Source organism: Puma concolor, chromosome A3, assembly GCF_028749965.1.
Source record: "Puma concolor isolate L17-30 chromosome A3, mPumCon1.1.hap2, whole genome shotgun sequence".
Taxonomy (NCBI): domain Eukaryota; kingdom Metazoa; phylum Chordata; class Mammalia; order Carnivora; family Felidae; genus Puma; species Puma concolor.
The window spans coordinates 14,892,684-14,898,683 of NC_141669.1; the positions used below are offsets into that span (position 1 = coordinate 14,892,684).

General features: G+C 40.0%; 1 long non-coding RNA gene across 1 annotated transcript in view; it reads right to left on the reverse strand.

Annotated features, from left to right (window-relative positions):
- The window catches only part of LOC147582267 (uncharacterized), a 30,754-nt gene extending 24,754 nt beyond the window's left edge, over positions 1-6,000 (reverse strand). Inside the window, exon 1 of the long non-coding RNA XR_015248906.1 lies at positions 5,877-6,000. This is a non-coding gene — a long non-coding RNA (uncharacterized LOC147582267). The remainder of the gene's footprint in view (positions 1-5,876) is intronic.

Here is a 6,000-nt window from a genome sequence, read left to right on the forward strand (position 1 = left end):
AAGGCTACCTGAATTGGGAAAGTGTGGTCTTTTTACTCTAGTTACTATTTCCTTCTCTCGCCCATTCATCTCTATTCTAAAAGGCCAGACTCTGTTTTTTTTCTCTGGAGTATAGAATGAGATTTCCCCTCTCAGCCTTTGTTGACTGCAGATGTGGCAAAACAAACTTGCCTGACAGTAACTGTCTTAATTACGGATATGATAACAGGAAGTCAAAATCACTACAGAGAAGGTAGAGAGGGAAGGTTGAAAGTGGGGATGGTAAATGTGTACGAATCTCATGTGAGACTTAACATGTCACAACTATGGGCTCTATTGTCCGAAAGGCAACAAAGTCTTTCCAGCTGGTGGGGAAAGTCCAGCTGAGGTGGGGGAGGAAGAGATACCTGGCAGTGAGGCCATCTTCCTGTCAAGATGGGGGTGTAGGGTTGCTGTGACATCGGAAATGAGGGCAGCCTGAAGGCTGGGGTTAGCATTCAATGGGAGGATTGAAGGGCACTTTGAAGTCTAGATAGCATTTCTGAAGAATGCCCGACAAGAATTCCAGACTTTTATAGAGGGATATGGAGATTGGATATGTTTTGCTTTTGAACGCTTTTTATTTGCAACTTTATAGTTTTCTGCCATAAATTTGAACTGAAATGGATATTAAATTGCAAAAACAATACAGTTCATGCCTATTTTTCACACACACCACAAAGACTCTCAGAGTAAACTTTGTCTTGACTAGCACATAGAATGGAGTTTGGATAATGCCTTTACCCAGGTTTTACTACCCCACCGGAACTAGTGCCTCCTTTATCCCATTAAAAAGAAAATTGATTTATTAACTGTTGATATTTTCACTTGGGAAATTCATCAGGCCCCTTGGTCAGTAGAACTAGGAATCCTGAACAATGTTTCTGTAGTATAAAGAGAAGGTACCAATAGGATATCATCCATGTGTGTACTTAAGAGTGTTTATGTGTTTGAAATGTTAACACCTCTACCTTGCTTGTCCATCATGGAGAGCATCTTATTTTCTAAGCTAAGTACAACAGGACTCTGTCAATTCTAAAGACGTTAAGCCATTTTTTGCCACTTTTATTGTAGCTTCTAGAAGATTGTTTTGTGAGTGCAGGTATCACATGTTGTTATTACATTGTTGTCCAAAGAAAGGTACTCACAACCTCCACTATGTAAGAATAATTGGGTGAGAAATTCTGATTAGCCACCTCCTTTTATCCAATAAGGTAAATTCTAGGATTGATGGCATTCGGACACTCTTAAAACTCTTCCAAGTGTTTTGATCTTCATTACATTTATTAAAATAAAAAATAGCCTCATCAAAGAGTTTATAGAGTTTAGTTCTCTTTGAACCTGTTATACAAATGTATCCTCTGCAAGAGCTGACATGTAAATATATGTAACATTTAAAGTGTAAACATACAGTTCGGGCTCACAAATTAGTCCCCATGAAATAGTCCTCAGGGCACTGAGAGCTGCTAAAATCAATGTTTTAGAAACTACATTCCTTTGATGAGTGAGACAAGTTCTCTGATTTGAATCCTGGGACGGCCACAAAGTGCTGAGAGGAAGGCTCTTGGCTGGGTGAGGGCCTTTATGAAGGGAGGAGGCTAGTCCTTCCTCCAGGGAATATGACGCCACCAATGCAGCCTGAGCTACATAGTCGGCACTTGTGGCCATATTGGCTGCTTTTAATCACTCTGGGTAATAATCTGAAGGTTGCATTCATGGTATTAATGATGAGTAACTCCTGTGCCCATGGTTGGCACCAAAAACAGCATGTTGATGATTACTTCTGGTCTTAAAGAATGAGTAGCACAGGATGCCTGTGTCCCACTCTATATGAGGCCTTCTCTCCCCTGCAGAGTAAGTTGGCATCTTTCTTTGGCTTAATTCAGAGAATGGGTTTCCAAGCCAGCCTTGAGCAGCCTCTGGAGCATTATCTGAGCCAGCTTCTGGTGGGGTATTGGGCTCTGGTGTATTTTGAAGAGAGTAGTTGGCATACTCAAAGAATGAGTATATTTGTAAACCACAGTCACATAAATGTGAAGGGAAACACAGCGTCTGCCAGCAATGTCTCTGGCCTGTATGTGGAACAGACTGGCAAGCAGTGGAACAGGCCAGAGCCACGAGTGTCAGAGCTGGAAGGGACCGCAGCATAATAAGGGCCAAGTCCACAATGACAGAGAACAAGCAACTTTCCCAAGGCCACTCCACCACGTCCCTCGGTTGCTTCATTTATAAAAGGGGAACAGCAGTACTTGTCTGGCAGATCACTTGAAACAGGTTAACATTTAATCTAAATACCTAAACGGGGTAACGTCTATGTGAGTGCCTCACATGGAGATTGGCCCCTGACAAATGTTTACCAGTTGTCTTATTACCAGGGTATTACCCCTTGGAGCCCACACCTCTAACCATTGTCCATTCTTGCCTTGCTGCATGCTGATGCTACACACAGATAAACCCTGGTGTGATGCTGGATGGTCACACGTGCCAGGTATGAGTTCCTGCCACAGAACTCGCCTCTTTGCAGTACAAAACATATAGAAAATTGTCTCCTTTTAAAAATAACTGTATAGAAACTTTTCCACTTCCACGACATGGAAGCACCACAGACAACCCGGGCAGGACAAGCCCAGAGCCTCTTGACTTGGGTTTCCTTGGGATTTAGAGCCTGTCATCGTAGAGCAAACACTCATGAATTCCTACTCTTCTCAGGAGCACATTGTTGACCCTTGTCTCTCTAATTCAAAGAAAAATATGTTCCAAGCTCAAGAATGTCATCTTAACACCCAAGAAAAGAAATCATCTATCCCTTTACCTTGAATAACATCAACAACTAATAGGAAGGTAACCAAGTCTTTATAGTTTTTCAAATATCGCCTAGATTTGTAATTCTAACCGTGAGAAAACAGCATACACCTGTGACAGTGCAGTGTTCTGTGTCCTCATAAGAGTCAACAGGGAACTTAAATAATAGTGCACCCATGATGGTGCAAAGAACCTGGAGGCAATTTTCTTGAGCCTAGTTTCCTTTGAACATATGTTATAGGCTCGGGTAGACTGTTGCCATTGAGTATTTGGTATTTTGTTCCAAAAGAGAAAACCTCTGCTGGTAATAGGGTATCCCTTGACAGAAATCAGCCAAAGAAGACTATCATAGAATCCACATCACAGAAATTTTACCCAAACCACACTTTATAATATTTCATATCATGAGAGTTTAACTTCTTCTATAGAAAGTTACAAAAACATCGAAAAATCAAATTCCAAAACCAAATTCCCAGCTGCCTTTTCAAAGAACTCTACACTCAGACCATTGGAAGCAATGCTTGATAAAGTGTATTTAAAAAGAGCTATTGATTGCACAGCTGCAAGTGGAAACAGGGGAGGGTTATAAATTAGGAATCCACCATCCAAGAAAATATCATACAGGTAAGAAGAAATCTCATCTTCCTGAAGCAAAGCCACTAAAACCAACAATGGTCAGAAACTCTCTTCTGGGTGCTCAGTGAGGTGCAAGGGGACATTGCTTCTTAAATGAAATACTACTCTGATGGAGAACAGAAGAGATATCCCAGAGTCTTTTTTTAATGCAGTGACCAATTTTTTTAAATGCATCATAAAATTGAATTAATGGCATGAAACGCAAAACTGGAAAGCAGCATCACATGAGGAGGAAGTAGAAGAGATGTCAATAAGGATCGTGACAGATATGGGAAAAGAGGCTAAAAGTCAATATATGAATTCAAGTTCAGAAAAGCAGGGAAGAGAAGAACCAGCATTTATTGTCTATCACGAGCAGTCCCTCTGTTATGTTGTTTTCTGCTTTTGTTCAAGAGCTCAAGGTGTGACTAAGTGGAGGATAAGAAAATATTTTAAATAGAAACAGCAAGTGCCCCCTTTCTGTGGCATTCTTAATGTGGGCATATGATTTATTCATGCAGCACAGGGCTAGACTCTGCATCCTTCATCATGAGTAATTCTCAGAACAATCCTGCTAGATAGGTCTTATTTTTCTGATTTTATAGATGAGGAAAGGGGCATACAGAAATTAAGAAGAAAATACAGCAAATGGTTAGTGTAGTCAGCTCAGGCTGCTGTAAAATATACCATAGTCTGGGTGGCTTCAACAGATTTATTTCTCACACTTCCCGGTCCACCAAAGACCAGGGTCCTGGCAGATCCCAGATCTGGTGAGGACCCACTTCCTGGTTGGCAGATGGTCGGCTCCTTGTGTGCTCACAAGGCAGAGAGCAGAGAGAGGAAACAAGCCTCTGTATCTCTTCTTAGAAAGGCACTAGTGGCATTTATGAGGGCTGTGCCACCATGACTTCCTCACCTCCATCCTCAACTACCATCATTCTGGGGATTAGTCTCCCACATATGAATTTGGGGAGGAGGGGACACAAATATTCAGTCTATAGCAGACAGAAGCAATAATGAAATGTATTACAAAAATAAACTTCTTTATCTGAAAAGGACCTAAGACAAGAGAGAAGATGTAATAAGGAAAATTTGTGAAAAGAAATCCTTACTTAGACATCCTTTTTTCAGGGCAATGAAAAGGAATTCTCTAAGCACTGGAAAAAAAAGTAAATAAACAAAAATTTACATCACCTGCCAATGAATACAAGTCCGCTTTTTGTAAAGCTGACAGGAAATAATGAAGAGGCCTCTGGAGAGGATGAGGGGAAATGGGAGGAGCCCTCAAATCTGTGCCTACTAGAATTCTCATTCTTATGCGATGAAAAATAAATAGTATTTATGCTGCTCAAGGCATCTGAAAAGTGGTTTATACACACTGACCTTTTTCATCATAACAACTCCTTGAGGAAGAAACTATTATCTCTATTTTACAAATGAGGAAACTGAGGCACCAGAAGGCATCTGACGTATCCAAGTTCACACAGCCACCATGCGGTGGAATCTGAATTTCTCTCTGGCAGCCTGATTTCTGAGTCCTTGCTCTTCACCAACACACTGAGAGGAAGTCGGTGGATGACACGAATGGGGTAATTCACACCCACGAATCTTTATGTCACAAAGAAGTCAGGAACAGGATTTGAAATAAGGATGTTTAGAATACTAGAAAAAGCAATCTGAAAGAAGTACTGGATGTTCTGGCAGAGGAAGGATCATCAGAACTGAAAAGGAACCAGTATCAATTCTGAATTTGAAAATCATACAGAATAAACCAAACAAACACCCCCAATTTAGTAGTGTAATGGTCTACTAGACAAAAACCGAATTTGACACTGCATCCCTGCATCTGAACTTGAAACTTGCATTTGAAAATGGAATCTAGAGCTGGAGAAATCTCCCAGAATGAAACAGAGAGAGAGATCAGGATGATGGAGGGAAAAAAGGGAAGGAGATCTGATAGCAGGAAGCAAATGCCAGGAGACAATTCAGTATACAATATACAGTGGCTACTCCAGAAATACAGAAGAAAAAAAGGAGATGAAGAAGAAAAGATTAGATGTAATTTTGACACTTACGCTTTTGTTATTTAGCTTTTGCAATTAATTTCCGTTATGATTTCTGCTTTAATCCAAGAGATTTTTTTTCAACCAATTTTCAAACATCTGGGGTTCTGAAAGTCATCTATTTATCGGTTAATGTTCAGTTGCTAATTCTGCCACATTTCGTTATTCATTATTCATAATAAAAATATTTAGTTCTTGTCATTGTTGGGGTTTTTTGGTTTCTATTTTCGTACAATTTCAAGAAAGAGATGAGTACTCTGAATAAAAATCAGAGTACCAACTTGGTTAACAAAAAATCTAAATCACACGCGGCCAAAGATTAAAATCAAAACAAACAAAAAAATAAATAAAAAGTGGTGGAAAAAGGAGATTACTTACAAATGAATGCTAATCCAACTAATGGCAGACTTCATATCAGCAACAATGGCTGTAAAAGAACAATGAAAACAATGACCTCAAAGTGCTGAGGGAATAGAACTCAATCTAGAATTCTAAACCAGCT